Source organism: Oenanthe melanoleuca, chromosome 5 (genome assembly GCF_029582105.1).
Source record: "Oenanthe melanoleuca isolate GR-GAL-2019-014 chromosome 5, OMel1.0, whole genome shotgun sequence".
Classification (NCBI taxonomy): Eukaryota; Metazoa; Chordata; class Aves; order Passeriformes; family Muscicapidae; genus Oenanthe; species Oenanthe melanoleuca.
In genome coordinates, this window is record NC_079339.1 from 32,962,422 (window position 1) to 32,976,942 (window position 14,521).

Consider the following 14,521-nt stretch of genomic DNA (forward strand, 5'->3'; position numbering starts at 1 on the left):
CAAAACTGCAGATGGAGATCTTCAGAGGGAGGGCTGCAAAACTTCTGCAGAGTGACAGCAGCACCCTGATTTGACAATGACCTAGAAAGGCTGTAGCATCTCCCTCAGCCTGCACCCCTCCTGCAGGCAAGCCTCAGCTCACAGAGCCAAAGTGACTAATGGTGATCTTGGAAACACCAGCACCACAAGAACAGACCTAGTCCTGCTCACACATCCTGAGCTGAGACTTAGTACAACACCAAAATGAGACAAGCAATTCTAGTCTAATAAAAGCACATTAAAAATTGCTTCAGTGACACTGGCAGGAAACCCAAATTTGATAGGAGGCAAAGGAGCTGCCAAGCCTTGCCAGTTCTTCCACTCTAAGTCAAGGTAACAAGATAACCATTTCTACAACAGTGTAAGTAGAGCCAAACACATCATATATGTGTCAATAAAAATTCTTGGTTGTTCAAATATCATCAACATTTATCAACATCCTGGGAGCATAACCCCATTCTAGTAAGATGATAAATAGAGCAGGACAAAAAGGAGAACTCAAAATGGTCTCACTCAGTTAAGAATGGTTCCTGTTCCATAGGGGCCACCAGTAAGCAGCCATCTGAATTCCAGGGAGACTCTAGTCTGTAAACTTAAAATTAAAACAGAAAATAAATCCTTGAACCTCTAAGCATGTCTAAACAGAAAGAAAAAAAGTTCAAATAGCTAGCAATGCTATTGTGTACGCATAACAGTGGAATTAACATTTAAAATCAGACTTTTGAGCAATTTGTGCAGTGGTTCAGAATAACTTAAAATAGTTTCACAGATACTAGACTATGCAAGTACCAAGAAGACACTAGGCTACAAGCCTCAGTGCTTTAATTCTACCTTTCAAAATGCTGGGTATATAAAAAATAAGACTGCAACTTTTCCCCAAACAGTTATGAGAAATTTTGAGGTAGTATTTCAAAATAAACCTTGCTGAATTTGAAAGGCTCCATTATTTTCCACAGGTTTTCTCCCCATTTGGTCAGTGAATATATAAAATTACAAGCACAACTGCCCATTATAAGCAACCACTCTTATTCCTACTTTTAGATAAAACAGATTCTTTTCAGCTTTCTCTGTTGCATAAGGAGGCAATGCTTTGAAATACAAAGCAGAAAATATCAATAAACCCTAAATTAACTGGTACCAAGGACAGGCAAAATTTCAGTTAAGACTAACTCATAGCAGAACACCAAAAACAATGGATCGACTTATTTCTGGTGACAGGAGAATGAGGAAGTTTTGTTCAGAAAGAAGTTTGACTCTACTGAGACTCCAAAAATAGATTTTGAAAGCATTTCAAAAGATCCAGTCCCTACTGGGGGTAGCTCAAACACACTTTATTTACAACTGATATTTCTCTAAGCAGGTAACACCAAGTCAAGGTAACATCCTTCTAAAGGTATTTTTTTGCCCCAGGACATGAAATCAGGAAATGTCATTGCTCCATCTGTCTAAACCAAAGGAAACCCATTTTAAGCATACAAGATATAAATAAATAAATAAATAAACAAACAAACAAATAAATAAATAAATAAAGTGAACAAGCAATTGCTTGGCTTGTTTTAATATCCTTTAGTTTAACTTACTACTAATGTCATTTATACAATTTGTACCTCAGCTGCGTCTGCATAATACTTCAAATTCACAAACACTGACAAAGTGCATAAATGCTTTAAAAAGTAGTAATGAAACTAGTAATCTGACATTTCAAAATCAGAAACTATTGTCCCTGTCTTGATGTATAAAAGATTAGAATTAGAAGAAATTAGCGTTAGACGAAATTAAATTTTAAAAATTCAGATATTTAATCTTAAAAATTCAAATTTAAAACTGAAAAAAGATCTTTCTATTTAGCACATGATAATCCTGTCATTTAGCATCTGAGAGATCAAAACCACTAAATATCTGTCCATCCAAAGGATGAGCACTCACTTGTACATTTTGGTTGCAGAATACACAGCTCACATGTGACAGAGGGACACGTCCTGTTTGCACCATGTTTAATTACATGGCTCCACCAAGCATTCCTCTGCTGCTTGAGCATTGCTTCCTACACACCAGGTTCATGCCTGTGCTTGTGACACATAAGCATGAGGTAACTGCAGGGCTTATGCACAGGATGGAGCTGTGCAACACTCATGAGTCACACACACATCCATGCTGGGATAGCTCAGCACTTCTGCAGCAAACCACAGATAGTACAACAGGAAAAGGAAAATTGGTGATCCTGGCAAGTTTTTCAAGATGGACTCCTTGCCAGCTGCTGAAGAGATCCCACAGACCCATTAAAAGCACTGCAAGGGGACTGATATAACCTACAATGAATTTGAAAAATTCATATCTATTTAAAAGTGGATTTGAAAACTCACTTATACTCAACTTGTCATTTTCACTCAACTAAAAATCCAGTGACAGCCATCAAGCATTCCCAAAGGAGAAGGAAACCAGAAACAGAGAGCATATTCATAAAAAGAGTAAGGTGAAGCTATAAATGAAACCAGTCAAGCCTACAGTGACAGCTGAAATCAAATGAAAAACCTAAGATTCCAACTCCTATTGAATTTTCCCTTACAGTTATTAATTTTTCAAACACAAATTACAAGTCTTTAGACAGAAAGTTTAATTGCTTGCTTTGTATAATGCAAGTTCCAGACAGACAGTTTTCCTTCTTTTCCAAAACTAGGCTTTGACTGAACAGAATTTCTGGGATGATTAAACATGCTTACTAAGCACTGCCAAAAGAGAAATTCCATGCAACTTCCTTTCTGTTTCCTTCTGCATGTGTGACTTAGTTACCTTGAAGAACAGCAAATTATATTAATTACAAGGCATCCTTAAATAGTACATAAAAGCAAGGTGCCAATTGCCACCTTCTAGCACAATCATACAAAACAAAGAGGTTATCAATGAACAGAGAGCACAGCTCCTCCTTCAAGCCAAAGCAGCAAAAGGTATTATCAACCTCACTGATTAACAGTTACATTTTAGATGGTCTAAAAATAAAAAATGCTCCAAAATACAAAATTAAAAAACCCAAAAAACTACCACAATTGAATGGTCAATCCTAAAGTAATGAGTGGTAATTCTGTGCCAAGTACATAAACAGATACAAACTGAAAGTATACTGAAATAAAACACTCACATTCATAAATCCATAAATTGTATCCTGCTGTCCCACACAAGGTTTCCTCTTTCCATTTTACTTCTGAGAAAGCACTCCACAAACCCATGTTAAACCCTGTGTTATAGTATATCTTCAGTATGCCCACTCTATTAAACCAACAAGAAAAAAAAAAAAAAAAAGGAAAAAAGAAAGAAGCAAACCCATATGCAAAGGTCAGATTTCCAAATCATTCTTACCTGAGTACAGGGACTGTATAGGGGAAGATTCCCTTTCTCTTCCTGCTCCACTTCAAAATTACCTTTCTTTGATTACCTTCATAAACTTGTTTTGCTAAATTGGAAATATCTACCAACATTGCTGTGCCTGCAGGTGGAAAATGGTAGGCAAAAGAACCTTCTTCAGTCACTCTGAATCTTGAAAATGGAAAATAATGCAGAAAACAGTATCCAGAAGAGATCCATTTCTGCTTCTGGAAAATGATGTGCAGTATCTGCACTACCAGTGAAGTCTAGAATTTAGAACAGCTCATAGAAATAATATGTATTAGGCAGCCATCACTGTCATTATGCAAATTTCAGTGTGACATTAATGTTCTTCATTTAAAGCTCAAACCACTAAACAGGATTGATGCCTATTGACTTGTGGATTAAAAGAAACTGCTTGCAATGAAGCATTTGGTTGACTTAAGAGATTGCATTTTTAGAGAACCATTTTCTGGCAGTCTCACTGTTGCACATATTAAGAGAAGATCTCATAAATCATATTCTAAGAGAGGAATTGCCACTTCCACCTTAGAAAGGAAAAAAAAAAAATCATCCCAATTAACTTTATCAATATAGTCATAATTCTAGTGTCTGGCAGGAACCATCTGTCTGTCTGTCTCTTCCTATAATACTTCCTTTCTTTATGCAGTTTAAGAAAAAAAGGTTCATCCCTAAGCTAAATCAGCCCCAATATCCTTTAAAATTATTATGATAATCCAGTACTAAATTCTCTTCAGCACCTCTCTTTCAACTCCAGCAAGCTGTAACTCCTGTCCTGTGCTTACTGTTTTGATGTACTTTTGAGGAATGTCTTGAGCAATTCAAATCTGCAAACTTCATACCACAATATGAATACACAGAAGCAATAATGAACTTAAATAATTTCCCAATTTATGGATCTCCAGAATGTATCTTTTTGGGAGGAGAGGAGTGAACAGTACTATGCAGGTGATGGAGAAGAAAAGGAATTAGGGGCTAAATGTTGGATCTGAATGCCATAACTGTGGAATATTACCAGCTCAAATCCACAGAGGTCTGCCTTGATTGGCTTTGTGGGTGTGTTTCCCAAGGAAGATGTAAAATGATATACCACCCCTTTTTACATAAACTTTGTTTCAGTAAGTGCTTACACTACTTCATGCCTGATCTTTGAGCCTGTGTCCTCTAGTTAACACATACTGGCAGACTATATTTTGGAGTATTTTAGTTTTGTTTGAAGAACAATGTTTTGATGAAAGAGAGATCTATAACAGTTTTACAGCTTTAATAAAATGTCCTCATTATTACTCAACAACACTGGTCACAATGATCTCATTTTTCTTACCTTTATTTAAGGAGAGGCAGAAACTTACAACACTGCAATCACATAGTGATTGAAATTGGTGGTACAATCACAATAGAATTTCAAAATGTGAATAGAAGGATGTAGGTGAAAGGGAGAACAACGTGCACAACTTGTTTCAAGTAACCCAAGTTTCGTGATCAAATATGGTTCTATGTATTTCAGGGCTTTTAAATCCACACTGAACAGTTTACTTGAAAGTAACATTCTGACTATTTCTGCTGTAACTGACAATGAAAGAAGATGAATTTCATCTTCCTTTCAAGCCCATGTAATCTTTTTTCATTTACAATTTGTCAGCACCCCAAAGATATTAAGAGTAGTCTTCAGCCCTGTTCCCAGGCTATACTATTGCTGGGACAGAAAACTACAGGACTGTTTCATACAATGCTCTCTGGAGCTCTCACAAGAAGGTTACCTCATTCTCTCTCCATTTGTGCTGCAAAGATGTTGCTGACTAGGGCTCACACACAGAAAGAACTAGGTCCTTCAAACATCACCAGGTTTTCTCTGCCTTCTGTTAGGAGAACTCCCTCTTCCCAGGATCTTATCTCCCAGCAGTCAGGATGCTAGTACAGCTGCATTCACACTGAGGAGATGTGTTCTCAATGTACCAGGACATTTGGTGACTTTTAAGTTTACTTTAAGACCTTCAGGTTTCCTAAAATAATGCACAAATGTTTGCTGAGCATTCAGATGTGCACAGTATTCCTTCTAGCTTCTGCAGATATGTTAACTGCTTCAAGGTATCTGACACCCAGTAAGCCCAAGGTGCAAGTACCTGAGGAAGGCATAAATGGAAACTCAAATTGCTACTCACCTTATCACCAAAAGTTCCTGCTCTTCTACAATCAAAGCAGATAGCCTTGTTAAATAAACTATGCAAATTAGATTCAAGATCAAATACAAATGTTTACTGTCCTTTATTTGTCTTTCCTGCTATACAACAGAACTATTTACAGCTCTGATTACTTTTCACAACTACAATAAGAACAAATCAGATCCAGTATTTCCTTGTACACAGTTCTGTCTTCAGCAGAAACACATTCTCCTCCTCTATTCATTCCTGAAAGGAATCAAAAATGGCTTTGCTCAGGGGGTATAAGCCCTGTTACAAAACAGTGGCAAGGCTGGAGAAAGCAAAAATTTAAACCAAATTTGCATCAGCTAGACTTTTGTTCTAGAACTGTTAAAATCTTGTTCAGATTATTGTTATTAATACCCTTTTGTGATATGTACTCTTTGCTGCAATGTGTATGGCATTCTACACCTTGTTAAATATCAAGGTTTTGTACATAAGCTGGTAGCTTAGCACCTTTCTTTGAAATCTTCTCCTTTCAATATTAAGCTTTCACACTAGTCATGCTGTAGCCTGAGTAGGCAACCTGCTGCAACTACAGACTTTTTAACTACTCATACCTGTGTGAAATTTGGTGAAGGGGTGGAAGAGAAGAAAAAAGAAAGGCAATCCAAGTATACAACACCAGAACAATGAGAAAGAAACATAATAAAGCAGAAAACAAGAAAAGGAAGGGAATCCCCACTAATTTTTATATGAAGACAAATGTGCAACTGTGACAGGACAGATTTAAAAGAAAGGAGAAATGTCTTCCTCCAAGAGGAAGAAAATCAGTAAGTGTCACACATTGAACAGAGACCCAGAATCCTGTGAGGTACACAAGTATCTTCAAAGTTAATAATTGTCTGTGCTCATTATGTTCAACAACTGGAGAAATCCCTGAGAGAGATCTTCAGGACAGGTAGGCAAAGCCTCACAGATAATTACTTATATTTAACAGCTCTTTCAGTAGCTCTCCCATTATGCAAGGATTCAGCCATGCATTTTATCATGGGTGTTATCACTAATAAAATACATTAAACACAGTATAAACAAAAGACAAAAGTAAAAAAAAATCCGAAAAAAAATTTCCCATGCCCCACAGAGATAAGGCAGACCCATTTGATTTTGCACACATTCATCTTGCAAGTAACATTTTCATCCTCACCCAGTAAGTATCAGCAATGATGTTACCATCACAACAGTTTCTCAGGGTTGAATATGGTAAATTTCTGCCTTTAAACAAAACAAAATAGCCCACCCAGAAACTCAAAGGTCTGAATCCAAGCCCTGGTAGATATAAAATACTAAAAAGTTGTTTGGGGTTTTTTAATAATGAGTTTACATACAATGCAGATGTAGAGTATGCATTTCAGGGGTGATGTTGAATCAGAATATAAACTAACAGCCTTTATTTGGCCTGCCAAGAACAGCAAGGCCACCCATGAAACACAGTGCACAGATAGGCAGGGAAGTTTCAAAAAAAGCAACCCACTAAACAATATCCTTAGAAGGGTCTTAGTGCACCCTAAATGGAATCTAAATGTGCTTTCTCCTGGTCATTCACCCTAAGGTAGCTGAACTTAAGTCTTCCACAAGCTCATATGCTTTCAAGAGTCCACTAGAACTAATCACTTTCTAAAAAGTGGGATATTATCAGGATTGCACTAATAAAAATTTTTACTATTCCTGTCTACATGTTAGAAAGTTTTCAAAGATGAAAAAAGGAGTAAACTACATTTTTAAAGTTAATATCCCAAAATATTTCAGGCAGGGGGAAAAGGAGGGAAGGGGAAGCTTAGGGTTTTGGTTTTTTCTTCAAAAAAGGATTTGCATTACTCCATTTGCTGAAAAAAGAAAGAAGCATTTCATTTGCAAAGCACATTTGCAAAGCAAAGATCTATTAGTATTTGAGAACCTCCTGTCTCTCCAAGAAAATTTCACACAGAAAGGTTTGCAAGGACAGGCAACTCTGTAAAAATCAGCATCTGTAATAAAGGAGCCATGAGTGCAGGCACACAGCACATGGTACAAATATTCAAATACTGTTCTTGCAACTTCTTAGAAGGCTTTCATCTAGCTTTTACAAGGATACTAATTTCTCAAAAGCTACATCATTAGAAGTGCTGCTTCTAAATCCTCATGAGAGAGAAAGATTCTGAAATTAAGAAAGAGAGAGTTAAGTGCATTCTGTGCTTTTAGCTACTATGCCTACTGATGTTTCTTTCTTTCTTCAAAGAGCAATCTTTTGTATGGCCATCTGCACATCAAGTATAGAAAGCAAGAGATGTTTTCCCAAATAAAGATATCACAAAACTGTGGTATAGCCCTAATAGCCAGATGCAGACTTGGAATTCTTTGCAACTCATTAGTTTTAGCTGCTCGCTCAGCTTGACAGTTCTAGCATCATTTATACTTGAGAGATTATTTTATTACTGCAGGAAATAACTATTTCATAGGACCCCCAACAGAACATAAAGACTTCCATATGGAATAAAGCAAGGATCTGCTGCTAATAAACCTTCCAAAAATCTTTCTGCCTCGGATGTCCATTCAGGCCAAAGACCAAAACAAAAAAACCAAACCAAAACAAAACAAACAAACAAACAAACAAAAACAAAGAAAAAAAAAAAAAAAAGAAAAAAAAAGCCCCAAAACATTGTGGTTATGAAGAAATGCAACTTCACCTTTTAAAAAGCAAAGATCTCAGGTATACATAAATATGTAACTAATTTACAAATTACATATACTAAAGATAACTTTTAACCCATAATTTTAAAGAAATACAATAGAAAATTCAAAGTACAACAGAGATATGACCTGTACTTAAGGTGCTCAGATATTTTAGAACAATGAAAAAAGCCAACCAGAAGGGGAAGCAGCCCTTCAGTGTCCTGTACCTTATAATACAGATAATCCTACACTGAAATCAATTGCTCCATTGAAAGATTAAAAGATAACAGATGCAATTGCTCTTGCCTTTGAATGTATATTACTCAAATTTTAGGCTTAATAAATACAGAATACTCTACACAAAATAAAATATATTAGACTTGTCAGCACCATACTGAGGCAAATGGCCACCCACCACTTTAAATTTGTCTTTTTCTTTTCAGTGACCCTTTACCACTGGCAAAGCATTGGCTTCTTTTGTTCAACTACAGAATAAGAAGCCACTATTTAATTAGATATCTAGAATAATTCCAGGTCCTTCCTTATTCTATCTACATTTCTTCCAGCTTTTCATTTTAAGATGTTCAGAAAAAAGTTATCCAGCTCTGCTAATTTAAAAGCTTTTATTAATAAGAGTTATTATTTACTCAATGTGTGTGGAATATTTCACATCCTGTCACAGAGTATAATAACATATCTGGAAAGATCCAGAACATACCACAGTGGTATTTATAAAATATTTACCTTTCATCCCTTATCATCAATAACTTTGTTGTTTCATTTAAAGTAGGGAACTCACAAGAAATACTGCGAAAGGGGAGAATTGAGAGAGAAATGGAAAGTTGGCAGCTTCCAGGATCCTCCTTTCTATCCTTTTTCAAGATGGGCACAATGCTTCCCCTTTTCCAGTCATCTGGGTCACATCTTACTCTTCCCAAAAGTTACCTTGTTTCTAAGATAAGCAAGAAAAGTATAATTATTTAAATGAGGAAATAAGAACACGAAGAAAGATGAGAACTCACCTGTCAATAGAGGAAATCAATCTCTAGTCAACATTTTTTGACCAAAGATGCCAAAGTTAATGTTTAAACTGACACATGACAGGGAAGTGCACACTCATTAAGTCCCTTTAGAAGTCCCTGGGGACTGCTAAATGAGGTTTCAAAGAGAACAACCTCAGGATTAAAATCACATACAAGGGTTGCTAAGATAAGAAATAGTGAGAAATGAAGAAACACAAAATTATGAAGGCAGAAAACAAAGAGTGAGAATAGACAGAGCTGAGACCATGTTAGGGGAATAATCCTGGTTCAAGGAACACAGCTGAACCAGTGCTACTGGTTCATTAATCAGATAAATACCTCCCACAGCTCCCACACCTCAGAAGACAGCTCATTGCACCTCTGTGTTTCAGTGGTACTCAACTCTAATTTCCTCCAATCTCAGACATGTTTCCAGGGGGACTGCTGCACTTCCTGGGAGCCCTATAATATCTCTTTTCTATTTTTAGAAAATTTTATTCAGCATAACATACTACAATACATTATAATCACAGTCTGGATTCCACTTTCCTGATCCCTACTATGGCTCCTGAGCACAGATCACTAAGTGAAATGAAAAGCATTTTCCTCTTAGTTCAAGCTAAATTATGTATTTACCCCTCTATCAGAAAAGCAAGGTTCCCTTTATTCATAACAGACATCAATAGTCAATCCCACCTCATACCACCCTTCTGAAAAGGGAAGAAGGAGAAATGCTTAAATGAAAAGGCAAAAATAAGTATGAGCACTAATGTCAAAGCTGGGAACACATCCTGAAGTTCAGATAAGCTTGTGCTGTAAGAACATGAAATAAATCCAATGGTGGGGGGAACATACAGAAAAATAACCTGGGATTTTCTGCTTTGTCACCAGCAGGAAGTGAGAAAATGCTCATGGTCACCAAACCAGCTCCCTATGAAACACCCAGACACTGCACCTCCACAAGGGTGCCTTTTATTGCTCCACCTGTGAAAATTCACTTCCTTCTGTGCAGAGACATGCACAGACCATGTGCAGGGTACATGCACAAACTATGTCAGACAGGGGAAGACACAACAGATGCAGAGTGCAAGAGACAGAAAAACAGTCCATATACATCACTGCCTGTTTTACTCCAGAAACCTGAGTAACAGGTTTGTTGTAAACTGGAAAGATGTTCGTGTTATACGAACATGGGATAAATTCACAAATTTTAATACCAACAGGACTTCAAATGCACACTGAGTTGATGACAAGTTTCTTACTGAATTGCTTAAAAGATAAAAATAAAGACACAGGGCTGCACAAATGCATTCTTCAGCTTGATCACTGCTCAGAGAGAGCTGTAAGGAGCCTCACTTAGCACCCAGAGTGGCACCTGGGTTACTGTCAAAGACAATCCATTCTACACTTTCCACTGTAACCAAATGAAATACAAAAAACAAAAACCAAACTGCTTTTGAATGAATAACAAGCCTACTTTCATGCACAAAACCAGTCAGTATTCTGAAGTTAAGATCTGAAGACATCAGCTATTGTTAGAAACACACAACTAATCACAAGCTATGTCAGCTTCTTGACTATATCCTTCTTCACAAGTTTCCATAGGGGACAAACATGAAATAAGCAAGTGTCTGATACTACTGGAGAATTCCAGTTTTCTTTACCCAAACATCCAGAAAACCAAAGCAGCTCCCTAATAAAGTAAGGGAGAGAACAGAAAGCAGAGCTGCAAACATGGTCTTATCACCCCCTTAACTGGAATGCAGAAGCTCTGTCATTGTACTCCAAGGACAACAGGATCAAGCCTTGCCTCAGCCCAGACCTGCCCACTTTCACAAATAAGCAGTCATCTCTACAAGAATAAGTGAGAGGTTTACACAGAAGTAACTAGGAATAGAATTGGACCCACAAGCATCTGGAACCATCATAAGCCCTTAGACTCCCACTCCAAAACACTGCTGTATCTCTCACAATACAATATTTACCAAAAGATGAAGAAGGGCAGTTTAATGCAGTGTTGTTTCACATGACATGACTAAATCTGTTTTGGCTGATAGAGCTTATCTTTGAAGATTTCTTTTTAAAAGGTTAAAATGCATAATGTTTACCAAAAAAAAAAAAAAAAAAAAAAAAAAAAAAAATAAAATTAAAAATTACTGAAATCTATTTTTTAATTGCATACTTGTCCCCTAAAATAAAACATTGTCTAGCAACAAAACAGAACCTGAAACTAGTCTTTTATCTAATTCTTCTGAGGATCTGAAGGTGCCCTATATGTGGCTCCTATCTACTAAATTTTTTAATCGAGGTATAGGCACACTGGTTTCTTAATCCTTTAAAGGCTGTCACATTAGCCTTTGGCCAGATAAGGCTTCTGAGTTAAAATATCACATTGGACACAGAGAATTTATTTTTAAGACACTAAATGTCATATTTCAGATCCCATCAAATCATTAAAGTAAGTTAGAGGTTCTAGCTTCCTCCTGAAAAATTTCACAGATAACAATTAGCTTACCTTCCCAAAGCTTTCTCAAGAGATACCCCCATGCAACTGATTTCCTGGGCTGGGGACAAGAACCATCCACAATTCAGCAAGACCTTGGCAAACTGGGGCAGACAGGGACAGTGGTGTGTCAAGATGTGTAAATGAGGTGTAACACATCTGACACAGCTACCTTCAGCTAACACAGTCACAAAATTGTATTGCCTTACTCCCAACTCACATAAAAGCTATTTCTGTTCAAGCTTTTTAATATTGCTTACTGAAGTAATGTCATTACTATTTTGTGAAACACTACAGTGCTGTGATTCATGCCCCCAAGGCTTTCAACTCCTTCCACCGACTAGAAGGAAACGTGGACACCTCAGGTCACAAGGTAATCAGGTGCCTAAGTAGCAGCACTAACTCACAAGTGAATGCAGAACTGGCACTAAGTTTTAAACCCAGACTGAATCACAAATACAATCTGTGTCTAAGTGCAGGTTAATTAACATCTTCAAGGTACAACTGATCACCCACGGCAAATCCTTAATCTTGCATTTGGATATTTACACAATAGATTATATACTGTAACTATGTCTCAGCATCTAAGAAACACATCACCTAGTCCTATAGTTACATACTAAAGGAACATCTGGAGCCTTACTAAATACATAGGAGACAAATATTAAAGCAACTCTATGGGACAAAACCATGCCTACCTGCTCTGTTCAAGTCCTAGTGAAGTCAGCTACAGCCTTTAGTTTCCACAGGAGTTAAAATAAATCAGAATCTTCAAAACAAACACTTCCATCATGAATTTCTGTATGCATACTTCAGGGCCTGGTAAACTGAAAGTGATCCAAATACCCTAACTTAGAGCAAACTCAGTTTGATGTTATAGTCAAACTAGTCAGTTGCCCAGAAAAAAAACCCAAAAATATATAAATATTCAATCTTGGTTACATTTTTCAAATACAGATCATACATTACCAGCAATGTGGGAAGAAGCATCCAGCACTTCATATGCTGTTGAATCATCCTTTGCTCCTCTGAAAGTCACTTCTGAACAGCTGCAAATGCACACAGGCTACAGTAAAACCCATGTTTTAAATAAACAATTGACACATTAATTTTCTTAAGTTCTGAGTTTTACTAAAATCAGTCAAAAATAATGCTTCTTCAAAGAATATATTGAAACTGTGTTTATACCAAAACTGAAATTCTGTACTGATTGAGATAAAAATTAATAGCTTGGGCACAATATCAGATGATTCTGAAAAAGTCCCCACTTAAGGCTCAAAAAAATATAAGTTAGGAAAATTTCAGTTCCAGTAACCAAGAACTCCATTCCATCTGTGAATGTGACTCTGACTTCACTCAGCTGTCTGCTCACAAAACAAAGTCTTCCTTGTTTGGTATGCCCTCTTATAGAGAACCTCTATATTTACAAGCTGCTACTTCCTTTCTACATCTCCCTAAACAAATCAGTGAACATCTGAGTTGGAATGGACCCACAAAGATCATGAAGTGAAACTCCTGGCCTTGCACAGACCAGAAACACACCATGGGCCTGAGAGAACAGTCCAAAAAAAGCCAAGCTTAACACAGCTTTTCCCCTATAGAGATTAGTATAATAAAACTATAAAAAGGAACTTCCAGAGGTCCCATCCAAGCTCAGCTCTGCTACAGTTCTGTGATCTTCTGAGGGGTTTTGTATTTTAAAGGCAGACTGCTTCCTTCAGGCAATCCCTTCAGCATAGATCTAGATTTCAAAATGACAAAACTAAGTTGTGAATTCAGAGTTAAGGACAGATTTAGAAGTAGGTGTTATAAGACACAAAGGGCAGCTGAATAATAGTTTTTTGTTAGTCTTTTCCTGACACCAGACACTTTTTTGTGCCTCTCTGAATCCTGTAAGTTCCATTCAATGAAAAACATGGCAAAGGCCCAGGTGCAGAGCCCACCTGCAGGGGATGCCAACCAGCAAGGAGCTGATGGCCACCAGGAAGCAGAAGGAAACCCCTTTGACTGAGCACAGTCAGAGCACATCTCTGAGCATCCACCCTTTCTCCAGGCTGCCTGAAAGCCAAAGGTCCCAGCAGTGCTGTTAACAGTGCTGTTAACCTACACTGAACAAATTGCCACTTCAAAAAACTATTTGCCATGTTTATATTAAAGTCACAGAGGTGCTAACAGACCAGTAACTAACCTCTGGGCATGTCAGAGCACTTGGACACTTTGTCACACTGTCAGGAACCTGCCATACAAGCTCAAGGAAAGAAATGAATCAACAGGAACTCACTCTAACTGTGTAATTCCAATCTGTCAATAACTGATCATATTCTTTCCTTCTTTCTTTCCATATATGATTAACAATGTTGAACTGAGCATTGTGTCCCTTTAAATGAATACAGAAAGTTGATATGCTCAGATAATGGTCCATTAAAAGCAAACAATTCAAGAGGAAGCTCAGGAACATCTTAGAATTTGTATTAATTACCAAGAGGGAGTTTTCAAAGTGTATACTGCATATGGCCAGTTGTTTGTTCTTCCCCTCTTCCTAAGTACACTAACAAATGGAAAGGTAAAAACAAAATTAGATTACATTTCAATTTTGCACCTCAACAATCCTGAAAAAATCTGTAAGTAAAGCTAAGGAATTACTATTTTGGTTCTCCAAGCAAGTATTTGCAAGATACAGAAGAGAGTTTTCTAAACCAGCCTGCAAGCATAGCACAGAATGG

The 14,521-nt window shown here is 37.1% G+C and overlaps 1 protein-coding gene across 4 annotated transcripts in view; it reads right to left on the reverse strand.

Moving 5' to 3' along the window:
- Positions 1-14,521, reverse strand: part of STXBP6 (syntaxin binding protein 6) — an 83,412-nt gene that overhangs the window by 63,742 nt on the left and 5,149 nt on the right. Inside the window, exon 2 of one of the 4 annotated variants that reach the window (XM_056493207.1) lies at positions 12,768-12,847. The exons of the other annotated variants lie outside the window; for them this stretch is intronic. The gene's annotated coding sequence lies outside the window, so the exon portion shown is untranslated. The remainder of the gene's footprint in view (positions 1-12,767; positions 12,848-14,521) is intronic. 4 annotated transcript variants of the gene reach the window in all.